Source organism: Psammomys obesus, unplaced genomic scaffold (genome assembly GCF_907164565.1).
Source record: "Psammomys obesus unplaced genomic scaffold, mPsaObe1.curated_primary_1811, whole genome shotgun sequence".
Lineage (NCBI taxonomy): Eukaryota > Metazoa > Chordata > Mammalia > Rodentia > Muridae > Psammomys > Psammomys obesus.
The window spans coordinates 660,119-678,408 of NW_026590405.1; positions in this window are offsets into that span (position 1 = coordinate 660,119).

Below are 18,290 nucleotides of genomic sequence, written 5' to 3' on the forward strand. Positions count from 1 at the left end.
CACAGGGCCCTAGAACCCTTCTTGAAGTGGAGGGTTGCTTCTGGCTCTTCCCATGAGGCTTAGGACTTCAGGGCTGACCTACCCCTCCCCTGCCACTGCGGAACAAAGATCAGAAAAAGCGGGAAGGCCACGGTGGGATCACATTTCCTACTGAGGTCCCCTGGCATCTCCGTCTTCTGATAGTTACACAGCCTCTGGGCTTACCACCATGCTGCCTTGCAGCCTGGACTCTCTGTGGGTTGAGATTCTGGAAGACGCTCAGCAACATCAACCACAGAGAAGGGCCATTTCCCTTCGAGGAGCAGCTCCTTGGCAGGAAGAAAATGTTAAATTGTCCAACCAAGTCAAACCCTAAACAGATTCAGCTTGCCTGAGGTCTATCAGCCTTGAGACCCAAAGCAAGCGAGTGGCATTGGCGCTCCTCTGGACCTGCATTTAGGCGACACCTGGTGCTGAGAACAGAAAACCAAGGGATTGGAGAGCTGGAAGTTACTTCAAAGCAGACTGGCTCAGGCCTACAGGGCCTGAGGTTTTCTGAAGTGATTTGAACTGTCACAGAGCCTCTGGGATTCTCTGTAAGGTAAAGGCCTCTGAGGGCTGATGCCAGCTGTAGCAGTGCAAGTGCTCTTTACCACAAACACAGGGTCTCCACGGACACTGTCAAGGGAAAGGCCAGCACCAAGTGCCTACCTCCCATCCTCGGTGCATCCAGTTGAGGAGCAGGACATGGTGCAGGCATCAAATGCTGGTTGTTAGGTTCTGTCCCCATCTGGCTGGGTCTCTAGCTACATCCATCTCCCATGCCTGGGCTTTTGTAGCTAGCCTCCCAAGCCCAAACAGCTACAGCACCTGCACAGTTTTAGATGGGGTTCACTATCTGCTTTGTAGATGTCCGCAGAATCCACTTAGTGCCTGTAACCTTTGACCATCCCCATCACGGACTGTAAGGAATTGAGAGAGAGAACCCTGGACTCATAAGTTCTCCTACCTGGGACAAGTCACATGCCCCCTCTGTACCCAAGTGCCCTCTCGCTTGTGAGATGGACCTATGTGTTATGTGACTTTGTCCGAGGCATGCAGGCATTCGTGGCTATCAGCGATTCTCTCTGACCTGTGTGAGAGGTCCAAGTGTGTCCAATGACACCCAGCCTTACTGAGATTGCTTAGTCTCGACAAAGCTTGGTCCAGTTAAAACCATCAGTCCCTGAAGTTGGGGATGTATGCTCTTTCAACCCTGGTGTGTGTGTGTATGTGTATGTATGTGTGTGTGTGTGTGTGGACTCTGGGTTCTTCAGAATGTCCTATCTTAGGACTCCCCACTACTTAAGGCTCTGAGTAAGGAACACAGGGAGCCTCAGCAACAGAGATGGGGTGCCTGTCAGTCTCAAGACCCTCCATAGCAGAGACCCCGAATGGAGAGAAGGGGCTCTTCTCCATCACTCAGTGTCTAGCCTTCATTTCTCGGTCTGGGTATTATGTTTCCACAGGGCTAGAGGAACTTTTCAACCCAGCCCTTACCCTACTGTGGGCAGCTAGCAGCCCAGCTGTCTCCTGAGATCTCCTAAGTGGTACAGTTTCATTACTCAGACAGAATGTTCCAGAGATGGCTGGTCCAGGTACATGAGTCACAGCACACATTTCAGGAAGGAGTCTGGGCTCCTAGCGTGTAACTGTAGTAACGGTTAAACAGGGGGTTTCTCCACAGCAGACTCTGTGTCTGAGCTCAGAGGGAGCAGCGTTTGGATCATGGTGGAGACAAAGAAATGTCACAAGCACCCTGAGTGTCCGACTCCATCAGTTGTCAGGGATTATTAACACATTCCCTGAGCAGTCTGGGGTGGGGAGGGGATGAGGGAAATGGTTCTCTGGTTTCTGTTGACTCACACTGCCTTGTGGTCTCCACCGGGCCAGTATTCAATTCCCTCCTGAGGCAAGGGAAGCCTACTTAGCCATTGTGCTCTGAACCTCACATGCCTTCCCCCATGGTTTGCTGTGTGGGACCAAGGTTTCCAAGTAGCTTATCCTGAGATAGGAACCATGTCACGATCGAATGAACTCCACAGCATCTCTGGTGGGGATAGCTGAAACACCGGGAGGCCCTGATTGGAGGTGGGGGCGGGGTTTTGGTGGCCGAGATGACACCAGGGCCATGTAGATGGAGCTGAGTGGGGCCTTAGTTCATAGCCAGCCAGAAGACATAACTCCACAGCTGTGAGTGAGCTTGGGAAGCCTCTCAACCTGTGAACAGCCCCCAGTGGACACAGCCCAGGACCCTGGCCAGGTGGACTGTGGCAGAGGAGCAGAAGCTGCTGAAACTGCTCTCTGTGTTCATCGCTCCAAGGGCCCCACCAGCCCCCTCTAGCCCTCCCCAGCTTCCACAGCTTTCCTTCCAAGGCAGCCTCGTGGCCACCATGCTGCGGGTCAGTTACTATTTTAAGGTCTGGATGGATGTACCCACTTGTAGGCCAGCTCTGCCTGATGCCACTGCCTGGACCTCTCAGTTCAGACCAGAGGCTCCTGTGACTCCGAGCTAGGAAGCTCATGAAGACAGGACAATGTTTGCACCCACCTCCAGGGTGTGGAGGAGCAGGGACAGGGACAGGGTGCCGCTGGGAAGCTGGAGGCAGGTTGAACAGCTCAACTTTGGGGGTGTTCCCCAAATACAGCCTAGGGACACCCACAGCAGGAGATCAGAGGGGATCCCCCACCCCAACACATTCCATAGGGTCCAGGTGGACAGCATCCTCCCAGGGTTGAAATAGCAGACACAGCCCTGCCACAGGGGCTAATGGCTTTAACTAGACCAGGAATGATTGACAACAGTAAAGACGCCCTCACTGCCAAAGTAGGGGGTGCTTTGCAATGGGAGTGACGCGGACTACCTATATCTGCTGTGTTTCCCCCAAAGCTCCTGGCGAGGGCCTGGGACAACGTGTTGGAGTCCTTGGTGGGCACGTGTAGGATTCTGGGATGCTGTGTCCAGGGCACCTGTAGAGCTACAGGAAGCCTCCTATGTGTGCTGTTATGCATGTATAAATGTATTTTGCGTATGCATACATACACACCTGTGCACATGCACATACACACACACGTAAGAAGAACTCATGTCGGCACAAACATGTATCTCCATGTATGTGTGTTGCACCTAAATGCGAAGCTATCTATGCCTTTGTGAGCATGTACACGCACACACATGTACATACATTGCATATGACAGACAAGTGAACATCCGCGCACGTGTGTAGTGCACACACACACACACACACACTATGCGCATAACTGTACTCTAATACATTCGTGAACATATGTGTACATATAGACACATATTTATGCGTATATGTTCACGTATATGTACACATATATAAATGCGTGTATCAATGTGTCCCGGTGCTCTTGACTTGGACGAGATATCCCAGATTTGGGCTGGATGTGGGTGGGAAACTTTCTAGAACACGGCAGCTCAATGAGATCAGCTGTGCAGCCAACATATGTCAGCCAGGCAGAGCTGGGGGCTCACAGGAAGCTGACCCCCTTCTTAGAAGTCCTCAAGGAGGGAACAGGATGTGCTGTGTGAGAGGGTTGGGGCGGTGCTGGCTTTTTCTGAGTCACACACTCAGGCTGTTTCCAATTATGTGTCCAGCCAGCACAGAAAATGTCGTGTAGGGGCCTCATAGACTGCAGGAGCCTGTGTAAAGCTTTACCTACTTCTCAGACCCCCAGTCCACGCAGTATCACAGAGACCCCAGGACTCAGCCAGGCTGCAATGTGGCTGTTGTTCCCGGGGCCAATGGCCTCCTGGTTCTGACCCCACATTTAGGATTGTCTGTCTGAATATGGGGGACTTGATGGCTTGATGGCTACGGCCACCATGTCGGGCATGAGACTGAGCCCTGTGGCTGTCTGTCTCTCCACCCCCAGGGCCTGCTCTTCTCTGCTGTTCTCAATGGTGACAGGGCATGTTCTTCACGTTCCTGCAGCTCACTTAGTGGTGGCCATGCCTCCATCCTCGGGCCAAGGGCAGCTTGACCTGAACGCCAAGGACCTTTCCAGCTGTCCCCAGAGCACCGAGGGGATCTTGCCACCTCGGCATGGAGATATGAGATCTGTTTCTAGGAAAATCCTCAGCTTCCCAGAATCATTTTGCCAGCACTTCTGGGGTCCTTCAGGGATGGCAGGGATGTAGGTAGCCCTGCTGTTAAGACATAGTCTCTACTCATCTCTGAGGTCACTTTGCTCATGTTTTCACCATGTCACCTCCCAAGGTTGCCATCTCAGACTCAGTCCATAGAAAGACAAGATCATTCTAGAATCTTCCATACCAGCCCAAGGACCTTTGATCCTCTTCCTAAGACTTAAAATCATGAAAGTTGACACAGGCCCGTTTCTTTTCTCTTTGAACTTGCTAGACCCAGAAGGTAGGAGGGATGTAGGGTGCTGTTGAAGGGGCCAGCTGCAGAAAGACTCAAGGTACAGAATAACCAGAGGCAAGGCAACAACCTATATCATGGAGCTATAGACTTCATGGTTTCTATCTGTGACTGACTCACCCACACATTCCTGGGAATGCTCCCTCCGTTCCCTCTTCCCTCTAAGTACCGTGTGGTTCATGCTTCTCTCTGCCCAGGCATCCCAGCGTAGGGTACGATGATGGCTAAGCTGCAGGGCTTGTCAGTCTAGAACAGCGGTGTTCAAGCCCCTCTGGGGAGTGAATGACACTTTCACAGGGGTCACATATCAGATAGCCCGAATATCAGATCTTTACATTACGATTCTTAACAGTAGCGAAATCACAGTTATGGAGTGGCAACGAAATAATTTTTATGGCTGGGGGTCACCACAACATGAGGAACTGTATTAAAGGGTCACAGTATTAGAAAGGTCGAGAACCGATGGTCTACCCTCTGATTGGAAGGCTCTGGCTGGTGGTTTTTTTTTTTTTTTTTTTTTTTTTTTTTACCACAGTCAGGGTCAGTCCTTTGCCTTAGGCCCTGTGGCTCCTTTGAGAAGTTCACAGTCAGGCAGGTGCCAGTCTCTGTGAATAATCTATGTTTGGGATTCTGCAGGTTGGCTGTGTTGATGGTGGAAGTTAACAGCCGGACCGTTGTTCACTTGAAATTTGAAGTTGAGTTACCCTGTACCAGCTACGTTTATGTCAGCTTGGTATAGGCTAGAGTCATTTTGGAAGAGGGAACCTCAATTGAGAAAACATCCCCACCCAATTGGCCTGTGGGAAAACCTGTGGTGCACTTATTTGATTGAGTGGGAAGGCTCAGCTCACTGTGGGTGCTACTACCTGCTGGGTTGGTGCTATAAGAAAGCGGGTTGAGCAAACCTGTAGGCAGCACCCGTCTGTGGCTTCTGCTTCAGTTCCTGCTCTGGCTCCCCTGGGTAATGGATTTTAGGGGTGTGATGAAATAAATATTTACCTCCCCATGTTGCTTTTTGGTCATATGGCATCTTATCACAACAAGAGAAACTCCGACTAAGGTAGAAATTGGTACTAGGTCATGGGGCATTGCTGAGATAGACTTGACTGTGTTTTGGGAAAGATTGTGGAAGGACTTTGGGACTTTGGGCTGGAGAAACCACTGGGTGTTCAGACCTTAACGAGCTGTTGTGGGAACTTAGAAAATAAAGGCACATGTCTTTAATCATAGAACTTGGGAGGCAGGGACAGGCGGGTCTCTGTGAGTTTAAGGCCAGCCTGGTCTACAGAGTGAGTTCTGGGACAGCCAGGGCTACATAGAGAAACTCTGTCTCAACAAAACAAAACAAAAAACAGGAAAAAAAAAAAGGAAAAAAGAAAACGATACTGGGATCTTGGAAGAGAAGACTGTTGAGAGAAATATGCAGATGATGGAGTCTGGCCTGTGAAGCCCCAGAGAAACGTTTGGAGAGTCCTTCAAAAAAAAAAATCTATTGGAATGGCTGGATATTTTTAATTAAGATTTTTGCAGCTGGGAATGGAGAATCAGCTGTGATGATGAAGAGACCAGGATCACTGAGGAAGAATCTTCTGGGAAGTGTTTCTACAGGGCCAGCACACACAGACTGTGGCCCAGAGCTGACCAAGGCTTCATGCCAGCCGCTGAACTTGGTGATGTCTGAGAGTCACCCAGGTGATACTGGTTTTTGAAGGCCTGAGGGGATCGTGGAGAGCAGGGGAGGTTTGGTACTCTATGGCATGGCTGGAGTCCCCGAAGAGAGGCCGGAGGAAGTCTTTAGTGTAGGTGCAGCCTGGCTTACAGCCAGAGCCCCAGACAGAGGGTGGGGAAAAGTCTTGTCACCATGTGGTAGGATCAGAGTCCTAGAGGAGAGCTTAGGGGATGTGACTGGAGAAAGTGCAGCCCGGTTGCAGAAGAAGACCCCAACATTTTGGAAACACCAGTATCATGGGTCAAACCACCAAGGGCAGCAGAAGCCATGGAGCAGAGCCGGGCTGAGCCTATGAGACATGCCACGTAAGCTGTGACAAGCCCTTCGGATCTAGAAGACCATGAGACCCAGACGTTGGATACTGAGCTCTTTTCATGATGCTGGAGTGTGGTTTTGCTTTGTTCAGATTGTGTCTGTGCCCTGGTTCTTTCCTTTTGGAGTTAGAAAGTGTGCAACTAATTATGATGATGATTATTTTTACAGGAGCCCACAGTTGAGAGATTCTGGAGTTTTAGAGAGACTTTGGCTATTTTATTTATTTTATTATTTTAAAGATTTACTTATCATGTATACAATGTTCTGTCTGTGTGTACACCTGCACACCAGAAGATGGCACCGGATCTCATTTTAGATGGCTGCGAGCCACCATGTGGTTGCTGGGAATTGAACTCAGGACCTCTGGAAGAGCAGCCTTAACCTCTTAGCCATCTCTCCAGCCCAACTTTGGCTATTTTGAAAACACTGAGTTTTTAAAGTATGTGGGGCTTCTAAAATTATTTTTGTTTTATATGGTGATATTAATATTAATGAGATCTTGGGGATGAAAAAAAAGGTAGAAGGTTATGGATGAATATGTGATGTGTTTGTGTGTCAAGCTGGTCAATTGTGCCAGTTGTTGTTGTTTTTTAACCTGACGCAAACCTAGACATATCCGGGAAGAGAAATCTTAATTGAGAAAATGCCTTCATGAGATTGGCTTGTAGCTAAGTCTGTAGGAAAATTTCTTAATTAGTGATTGATGTGGGAGGGCCCAGCCCATTGTGGGTGGTTATGCCCCTGGGTAGGTAGAACTGTGGTATATAAGAAAACAGACCGAGAAAGCCACGAAGAGCAAGCCAGTAAGCAGCACCCCTTCGTGGCTTCTGCATCAGCTCCTGCCTCCAGGTTTCTGCCCTGTGTGAGTTTCTACGCTGACTACAGCGGTGGGCTATGCTGTGGAATTGTAAGCTGAAATAGACTCTTACCTCCCCAAGTTGCTTATGGCCACAGTGTTTCATCACAGCAATAGAAACCCTGACTGGGATGCACCCTTTTTAAATTTTTCAGAAAAAGAAAGAGTCATCAGATTTCTTTAGGTGTCCTTACTGAAAATTCAAGGCTTTGGTCAGAGGTCTCACCTTCACTCTATCTAGGTTTAGACTTTCTAGTCAGCAATGCATTTGGAGTTTATGCTTTAAGTAATCATTTTTAGTTGTATTTACTGTCTTTCAGGGAATCAAATTCTCTACCTTGACAAAATAGGAGACCCTGACTGATCTTAAAACAAAACAAAAAACAAAACAAAACAAAACAAAACAACCTTAAATGCATGCTTTACATTCTAAATTGTAACAACTTGAGGTTTGGTGCATTTGGCAAACATGCAGACCTTTGCAAATAGCACCCATCTAAGCCCTGGACACTGAGCATGGCATGTGGTACCAACCGGTAATCCCAGCACACGGAAGACTGAGGCAGCTCTGCCTGCACCCAAGGGTTCGTCCTAGACACCCCTGCACTCAGGAAGAGGCCAGACATTTTGCCCAGAGAGGACAAGAAGCTCCTCACTGAGACAGTGAGCCTGTACCTGCCAGGGCATCTGTGCCTGCAGGAAGAAGCCCCCGAACCTGGAGAGCTCACAGCTTGAGGGAGCTGGGGGACCCTGGGTCATGAGTGCCCTATCACCCTGCTTGGAGCTTGTCCAGTCAGTGCTCAGAGAAGCAGCTATGTCCATCTCTGCTGCCCTTGCTCACATTAAATTTCCGGTTACTCTCAAAAGAAAGGCAGGCCACAATAGCACCTTCCACTTGGCCAAAAAGTGGATCCACCTGCAAGGAATTCAGGTGGGAAGAAGCTCCTAACCGCACTGCCGCAGGAGTGAACCAGAAAGCTATGCTTGAAGAAAGAGGATAGACATGGAAGGCTGCAGTCCCCTGACTTCACTTTGTAACTTGTCCAACACGGGTAGGTCCAGAGACATCCGGTCTCCCTGTTCAGTATGCGCCTGTCATTTTTTTCATTCCCTTGCCAATCCTTGGATACAGTGGGACACACACACACACTGGGAGGGAGGAGGAGAGGGGAAGGGAGAGGGAGAGAGAGAGGGAAGCTGGGATTCGGTGCTCTGGGCTCTCAGGTGGAGAAGCCACAGCACCATAGACGCTCAGTGTGTTTATTGCATACAGCTGAACAGGGAGGCGGGGCTGTTATATACAGCTCAACAGGGTGGTGGGGTTATTGTAGACAGCTGAACAGGAGCAGTCTTTGCAGGGGGCAGTTTCCAGTTTGCAGAGAAAGCCACGGTGAACACTTTTTTCACACACTATCAGTATCCTCCTGTAGACAAGAGGAAGGCTTTACCATTCCCCTGAACCTCACCCAGGGAAGGTTTTCTACTTCCATGCTTCTAAGGCTTTGGGGTCCTTGACACAGCTGTGCTCATGTCAAATACTATGCTCAGTTGTTGCTTCACTCCCTCACGGCATGGGCATGGGGGAAGGACATTGTCATAATGCTGGCTTTGTCCTTCCTGGCAGCTTCGCTTTCCCACACTTTCCCCTACCATAATGATCAGTTTGCCTGAGGATCACAGCAATGGAGCAAAGCGACCAGGATCCAAAACCCCTAACATCATGAGCAAAAAAAAAAAAAAAAAAAAAATTGCTCATCTTCCTTTCGGTTGATTTTCTCAGTACTTTGCCACAGCAGTGGGTACTGACTAATGGCATGGTTGAGAGCTGAGTGATTGCCCAGGGTGCCTAGCTGGCAGTAGAGCTGAGCCCACTCCTGGCACTTCCTGGCCCCTGTGTAGACTACCATTTCCAGAATCTGGTTAAACAAACCAGCCTGGCCCTACTCTGCCAGGGAGAGTTCTCCAACAGTGCCTGGATTTGCAAAAGGGCCAGTGTTAGTTAGAATCCATGGAAAGGACTAGAGCCCCAGTTGGCATTGACCCTATGCCTGGCCCTATGCCTTGTCTTTAAATTCGAAGTCTCCTCCTTTCCGGTCCCTGATTCCCGATGTTTAATGAGTTAGTAAGGACCCCTCCCTCCTATTTATAACCCTGAGTGAGGCAGTGTCCTCTGTGGTTGGTTTTTGTTTAATCTGGTCCTGATCTAATGCTGACAGTCAGGGCAGTGTGTCCCCAACCTGGGCAGGGTGTGACCTCAGAGGTGGCGTGGCTCCTGGCCCTGAGACATGGGCAGCCCATTCCCAAATGGAAAAATCTCCCGGCTTTCCCGTCTCCGGCATGGGGAGCGGAGTGGGTGGGGAGCCGAGTGGGCGTTTTCAGGTGGGTGGCATGTGCCAGGCAGAGAGGAGCCTAATGTTTCTTCTTTCTCCATGCACACAGACATTTTTGAAGTCAGTTTGGATTTTTGTGGAAACTTCATTTCTTACTTTTTCCCCCCTCTTGTTTCTCCGGCAACACCAAAACAAACCCACACAGCCATGTCACCTGGTTCCCAGCTGTGTTTCCCAGCAGACACCTAAGGCTGGAAAACTCAGCAGGCTGTGGGCGCCAGAAACCCAAGCAAGTCCTCCTGCCTTAACCCTTAACTTCTTCAGGACGGGGTTTCTGAGCTTTGGTCTCGGGTCTCTCCCAGGAAGGTCTCCCTCGGGCCTGGGCTAGGTCCAGGCGGCTTTCCCACCAGGCGAAAGAGGCGCCTTGCTTTCTCGCTGTAAAATTAGAAAACTGAGAAGCCAAGACAGACCACACAATGAACTGGTAAAACGAGGGGCCTCCGCCCAGCCTTCTCCCCTTATGTGGCCCCATGGGGGCGGGGAGGTGCCTGGGGGAGACAGCTGCATGTCTGGCTGTTCTGCAGGCGCTGGGATCTGGCAACTTCAATCCTTTTCCTGCTGACTTGCTCTATTTCTTTTCCTTTTTTATCTAACCAAAGAATTTCCCTATTTTCTATCCAGTTTTTGAACCCTGACAGTGCAGGGAGTTTTCAAGCACATCTTACATATCGTGCCTTGGGGCACCAGGGGTCAGAGGGCCAGACCCTGTGTGACACAGCTAGCTGGGCATGCAAGTGACGTGGGCAGTGCTTCTGCAGGCGCTGATGCTGGCCTTGAAGACGTCTGCATCATCCTCTGCTCCCCTCTGCAGCGTTTGGCGGGGAGAATACCTATAGCCTTCGCCTCTCGACAAACCTCTGCAGTCTTGTTCCTAACCTAAAGGAGTAGAATATTAGACAACCACGAAAATCTCTGAGGTCCTAGTGCCCTGGGTTCCTGTGGTGGCTTTTATAGAATGGTTAACTGCTCTGGCCTCTGTTGGAAAGATAACAAAGACTGGAGCTATCTGATGGTTGTTTAAACAAGCTCCTCATAATGTGTGCTGTGCTATACTTAGGGAGAGCATACAAAATTGATTTACAGTGCTCTGTAGCTCATAATTAAGTCTGGGGGGAGAGGATTTCAGACAAAATGGTTACTTGAAAAGCAGTTTCTAAATCTCCCATCCCAAAAACCCTTTCAAATGCATCTGGACTAAAAATTCCCCACCCTCTTTAAAAATGTACTCAGGCCAGAAGCCAGGGAAAGCTGGGCCCTGGCCCAGAGCGTCCAGCCTTTATACAAATGATACACCAGGCAGGGCCAGCTGAGAGCTGTCTGCTCCTGATCGTGACCCTGGCCCCGGAGACAGCCAGGGTCTGGGTGATGGCGAGACCCCCAGATCCCCTCATCTGCAGAGAGGTGGGCGGTCTAGAGAGATGCCAGGACTCTTCCTGGGCCAGCAACCCCTGCTCCTTCCTGCTCCTTCCAGGCTGCTGGGCCCCACTCCTATGGCACCTCTCACTGGACACACACCTTAGGGTAAATCTCTTTCCGTCTTCCTGTAGAGGAATGCAGATGGGAGAGACAAGAACCGCCTCAGTTCTAAGTTGAGCATAGGCCACTGGGACAGAGTCCTCTTCCAAATGTACCGGAGAAGGTAAATCATGGGACTTGAATTGTAAAAATGATGCTGCCCAGCAGAAAGCTACGAGGCTTTATGTCCGCTCTTGGGTAAGCAGGCGTTGAGCTGGACTAGGTAGGTAGGATGTTCCTGGAAAGTTAGAGGGCAAGGAGCCGCAGGGGCCCAAGGATTGGGGACTAAACTCAGGAGCAGGAATGGTCCAGTCAGGTAGGAGTTCTTGAGTCAAATCTGTGGACTCTCATGACTCATAGGAATAGACCCGTGTTTGTCCTGAGGGGACCGTTGTGACCCTGGGGTCAGGGCTGAGAATGGCTGATCAGCCTTGCTGACACCCACTGAGATCTGTTGGGGTTCCTGTCTCCTCTAGGGTCCTGGAATTAGATTCCCATGGTTCTCCCAGGGCCCTGAGAAGGGTGTAGTGAGTGAGCTACCACCCTGGCTCAAGGGACACAATTCTCTGAGGGCAATTTACCTCTGCTTGTCCTGCCTGACCAGGATGAGGTCACTGAATTGCCAACCAGTGTGTTTAGGATCTGCAGTTCTCTGGACAGAGGTCAGAGAAACTTCAGAACCTGACACACACACACACACACACACACACACACACACACACACGTATTTTTATTGTCCCTGAGATGGCAGACTACCTCTGAGAAATCACCCCAGTCAGAACAGGAAGGAGGGCTTCTGCCAAGTCAGTGACCAAATGCTCTGGGCCTGAGCTCTTATTGATCGAAGCTGGTAGCAGAGACACTCAGAACTGGATTTGAGGGAAGTCATGGTCATGCCCCGGGTCTGCACAATTGCCTCCAGTACAAGAGAGAGGAGAGCCGGTGCTTTCATGTTGTAGGGGGTGGCCATGATGGGTTTCTGAGTGGTGGAGTCTGCTCTGTGTCCAGTAGACCTCTAGTGCTGGGCCTTTCCAGTCCGCAGGCCCCGGGTGCGGGTGGGGGTAATTTCCTTCCTGCTTATCAGTCTGCTCATGTGACACAGATGGAGGTACAGGTAATGGGCTTTCCTACTAATGTTTAGGGCTCTAATTCAGCTCCGTGGCGTCACTCTCATCTCCTCTCCATGTGTAAACAATAATTTCTTCAAGCCACAAGACCCCTTGCATTCTTTTGATTGTTTGGTCCTGGTTTTCGGGGTGAGGGCGGGGACTAGCATGAACCTGTACATTGGTACCAGAAAATCACCCAGAACCTTATGATCCATAGAGACACTCAGAGGACCCACCCTCATGAGGCCACCCCTGTGCACTGGTGAGGGGTGCTGGCTTGGCCCCCCAGAGGTCAGGAGTAGTATCTTCTATGGGCCAAGGCAGGAGAGAGTCAGGGGACCCCCAACATGTTGAGGTCCCCAAACATCTCCATATGTAAAGGAGGCATATGCAGCACCTAGGTGCCGGGGCCAGGCTGTGGCTCTTTTTGTGGTTGGTGAGTCTGCAGCACAGCCCAAGGCCCCCATTCCCAGGGAACAACAGAATGACCCTTAAAACACAGCCTCCCTAGGAGAAGTGTGGGATACAGGGGCCAGGCAAGTTATAGGTCAGCAGACAGGGCAGGGATGAGTCTTCCAGGCCTCATGCAGGGCCTGGCTCAGAGCAGTTCCTAGTGGCTGTCCTATAAATAGGTAACAACTGAACAGAGGAACTATTGGAAAGTTCAGAGGGTCTGTAGCTGCAGTGTAGGGAGATGATTATGGCTTAGGATATAGGTTTAAGCATTAAAAATGGTGCATTAAATTGAATCACCGTGCCAAGCCTGGCTCAGTACTGTTAAGAATACTTTTTGAAGAAAATTAGTGCTGCTTCTCTCAAAGCCCAGTTGTACTTGAATAAGCTCTCGGTAAGCCTGGAATTCCCACACTTCTGAACCAGAAGCAGATTTTCTCGTTAATCCCAATGTCTAGAACACAGCTGTCGTGACCATCAACACTCCAAGGCAAGCTTGTGCATCATTTGGGGAAGAAGTGTGGGTACCAGGGCTGCCAAGGCAGACCAGTCATGTGATTCGATAAAAGGCCAACTACCTTTTCTGCTGGACATGGGCTTGGATCCGTCATGTCCCTGGATCTTTCATCCCTACTGGATCTTTCATTTCATGCCCACTGGATCCTTCCTCCCTATTGGATTCCTCATCCCCCCTGAGTCTTTCAGTCTCACTAGATCCTTAACCTCACTGTGGACCACTAGTCTCTGAATTCTTCATCTCAGCTGTGAATCCCATATCCCCATTAGATCTTCATCTCCACCAGATCCTCCATCCTCACTAGATCCTTCATTCCACTGTGAATCCTTCATCTGTCATTCTCTCTGGATCCTTCATCCCAACTGTGAATCCTTCATCTTCATTGGCTCCTTCATCTCACTGTGAATTATTCACCCTCACTGGACCCTCTGTCCCTTGAATCTCCTATCCCCCTCTGACTCATCTCTGCTGTGAATCCTTCATCATCACTGTGAATTCTTGGGGCCCAGAGTTCTAGCCACTGTGCCTCTATGTCTACAATCTCACATTGATGTGGAATCCCGTGGGCCTGGGGCCTGGACCAGAGGCTGAGCTCATGCTAGGTCAAGATGGCGGAGGGACAGAATCTAGTAGGTACAGTGGAGGGTAGTAGCTAGCACTCCCAGGCTAGAGAGCATAGAACTCCAGATAGAGGAGTGTAAACAAGGCCACCCAGGGGACAGGCCTCTAACAGATTAAAAGGCCTTTGGAGATATTTAGCCAAACCATAGTAGAAACAAAGCTGATTAACCACTAGAAGTAAATCAAATGTATCATACGCTGCCTAATGAATGCCATCTCATTCACCAGCAGACCACACACGTGGAAGTGGTCCTGTAAGACACGCCGCCTTTGCTCTGCAAGCTTTCTGTACAAATCCATCTAGTGGTGCATTTCTAAGTCTGTACCTCCATCACTTAATGTAACCATGTGGCTAAGTGTTCCTCCTCCTCTTCCAACTCCTTCTCCTCCTCCTCCTTCTCATCTTCCTCTTTTCCTCTTCTTTTGGTACTTTTGAATTAGGGTCTCATAGCCCAGGGTGGCCTTGAATTTGTAGAGACCAGCCTGCTTCTGCTGCTTGAATGCTAGGATTAAAGGCGTGTGCTACCACACCGATCACAAGAATTACTTTTTATGGTTTACCTGCAGACCTCACCCCCCACCCCTTTTCTATTTCACTATCTTCAAAAGAAGAAAACAGTGGCAATCCTTACTAACACCTACAAAATGAAGGAGACCTGCTCAAGCCACGTCACAGCGGACACTTAGGCACTGGAATCTTAGGCACAGTGGAAACGTAGACACTGGAATCTTGACACAGTGGACACTTAGGCACTGGAATCTTTCCCACATGCACAAAAAAAAAAAAAAGGAAAAGAGGTAGATTTAATCTCAAACATGTATGTAATCACTTCCTAGATGAAACATTTTAATTATTAAATGTGCTTTTGTGTAAGGGGTGAGGTGCATGCATGCTAGCACATGTGGAGGTCAGAGCGCAACTTGCAGGAGTGGGTTCTCTCTTCCTACATGCATCCTGGGGATCAAACTGAGGTCCATATCCAAAGCATTTGAAAGACCTGCTTTATGTGCATGAGTGTTTGACCTGGATGTGTGTATGTGCACTGTGTGTTTGCCTGGTGCCTTCAGAGGCCAGGGGAGGTGTCTGATGTCTTGCAACTGACATTCCAGGCAGTTGTGAGCCACCGTGTGGGTGCTGGGAACCGAACCTGGGTCCACTCCATTCAGTGCTTTTAACCACTGTCACTAGCCCCCTCAAAGAAGGGGCTAGTGGGCGTGAGAAGATTCACGTGAGCATGGCGGGAGGCTAGGTGGGGATGCTTTACTTCCATAGATCTGAGAGTCAGTGGTACAGCCTGGGCTGGACCTTCTCTGCCACTGGGTGTTCCCAGCCCCACTCATGGCCCCATGTTCTCGCCAAGTCTGCAAAGTACAGTCTGCCATCGTTACCATACCTCGAGGCCTGGAATGGACTTCCGCTAAGGTCTCTTCTCAACCCTGGGATGCCGTACCGGGCTGGGAATGATTCAGACGAGCCCAGTTGCACACTCATTTCAAATGGATTGGGTTGCACTAACCTCCCACATTCCTTCCCACTCTCTGAGTCAGAAGACGACTTTCCACAGAAGGTTCCCTCAGGACCCGGGCTGTCCAGCGTGACTCACTGTGGTCACCCTGTGACCCACTTTCCACTGTGAGCTTTGGCACAGTGGATTCCCATGACACTTCTCTGTCACCACTGTCACCTCCTTATGAGAATCAAGGCTTGGGAGCAAGCTGGGTGCGGGGCAATGCCGAACTTGGCAGCCATGCTTTTGGGTGTGGATGGAGGGATTAGCGGGGAAAGGCAGGCCCTTCCGCTCTCCAGGGCTTCCTGGAATCGCTCCCATCCAGGCTAAGGTTGCTTCTGCAAGTTGAGATCTGGGAAGAGGGGAGGGAGCTGGGGATGAGCGGCTCTTCCAAGGCTGGGAATGCATGGGGGAGAGCCTAGAGCCAGAGCCAAGGTGCCTGCCTCTGAGCTGGTGGCTTGCCACCGGGAGAGCTAAACATTTTCCCTTACAAGATTATTTGAAAATCCTTAAAGGCATAGTGCTTTTTAGCAGTATTTTTGCATGTGACTCCCTTAGCCTTTAGGGATTAGGTGAAGTGCTCACCATGCTGGTGAAGTCAATGGTGCTCCTGGCAGCAGATGGTTTGATTTTATAATTGAGCACAATTAAGTGGGCCCTGTAAGTAGAGACATGCAATGTTCTATTCGTGTGTCCAAATGGAGAGTGCTGAATGTAGGACTCTGCTAAGCAAGGGATGTGGGTTATTGTGATATGGTTGCCTGTGAGACACCGACAAAACAAGAGAACCAAGAGAAACAAACCAAGAGAACCAACAACCAAGAGAAACAAACCTGTTCGTCCACACAGACATGAGGGTGAGTGCCCAGGTGGGCATGCTGTCCTACTATGTCCTTGCTTGCAATTTTTCATTATTAAACACTGCGACAATGAGGCGGCGATACGAGGGATGAATCTTTTCATAGCTCTGGTATGGCTTATTCTAGGCTGTGCCACGTGGGAGATCAGGCTCTCTGCCATGTGTTCATCCTGTTTGGCCTGAAAGCACGTTTTTAAGTTTCTGAAAATTTTACTTTGACGCCGAAGACGTACAGCCATTGATGCTGTGTCCATGCAACTATCCATGGACCCAACAAAGCCACATCTATCCCTCCTGCCTCAAAACCTCAAAACCAGCCTGCAGAGGAGATGAGCCTTGCAAGCCTTCCAGTGATATCTCCTAGGCACTGGGCAGCTGCCAGGCTGTGATGAGGGCTCAGGCCTGCGCCTGGTTCCAGCAGGAACACTTGGAGTCTGACTTCTTTTTGGTTTTTCGAGACAGGGTTTCTCTACATAGCCTTGCCTGTCCTGGGCTTGCTTTGTAGACCAGGCTGGCCTCACAGAGATCTGCCTGCCTCAGCTTCCCCAAGTGCTGGGCTTATAGGTATGCACCACCGAGCCTGGCTAGACATGTGCTTCTTAAAGGGAGCTGCGAATGCAGCCAACATTGTTCTGTTAGTCTCCCCACTGTGTGTCAGATGGTGAGTAAGACCAAGTTCCAGACAGACCTCCTGGGGACTGGTATCAAGACCCAACCCCAAGAGACCAGGGTAGAACGTGCTCTTCTTTAAGCCATCTGTAAAGGGCTATGTTGGGACTTGTCTACACTTCAGCTGAGAGCTCCCTTCTTTATTTGGAATCCTGTGTGTGTGTGTGTGTGTGTGTGTGTGTGTGTGTGTGTGTGTGGTGTGTGTGTGTGTGTGTAATGTGCTCTGCGGAGTGTATGTGGGGGGCGGTGCCCAGCTGCATCCATCGGGGACCAGGTTGTACCCACTCACTGGCCTCCAGTCAGCAGGACCGTGCGGGCCCAGCATCATGTACCCTTGGACAGGGTTCGTCTGGTTAAAGCAGCAACCAGCACTGTCTTGAGTCCTTCTCATCTGCCACCCGTCCCAGTGGGCAGGTGGGTCTTGCCCTGCAGACTCTGGGCCTCAGTGACCAGAACTAAACAGCAACTGGTCCTATCAGCATGGAGTCCCCCGGAGTCCCAGCCCGTTCTCTGCACAACCCACATTGTTCATGTGATCCTGGCAAGGCTGGCACGCCGGAGCCGAAGCTGGACCCCACCCGAGTACCCGTGGGGGATGTGTCTGTCATGGTCGGCTGGAGCACGGCCCCTCTCAACTGCTTCCCTCAGCCCCCTCTGACTTTGGCTGCATTTGAGAGAACTCGCAATGCTATGATCGCTTAAGTGTTCCCATCTGTGTGGCCAAACCGGCATGAATTCTAACCATAAATGGCAACGTTCGGAAGGGGCCACAGGCAACACCAAATGATAAACAGCGGGGTAAGAGCTCTGCCAGCGAGGGCTCTCTGGGTTGTTAGGACGGCCGGGGCAGCACTGTTAGGAAACTCCATGGTAACAGCCCCAGCCGTGATTCCCTCCTGGCTTCTCAGACTCCACTCTCTAGTCAAGGTGGGCTGTGAAGAGTCTCAACTGCTAAAAGGAAGTCTCCATTTTAGCCTCTTCCAAGTCAGTGAGAAGTTAGCGGGAAAGGATTAGGGCGGACAGATGCTGGCAGGGAGCCGTTCCCAGGCAGATGCAGACACGATTTGCAGGACATGGAGAGCATATCACAGCCCCATCAGCACCCACGGACTCAGTCAGCTTAATAAAAACCAGGCGCAAGACATAAGTATTGAGAGATTTTTTTTTTTTGAAACATTTTAAATCTATTGCCAGTGAGCTCAGTTTTACGATGGCTTGCTTTTTTTTTTTTTTCTTGTGCCACTGTGGCACTAAATGTCACCAAGTCGTCATCATCATCATCAAAAAAAAAAAAAAAAAAAAAAAAAAAAAAAAAAAAAAAA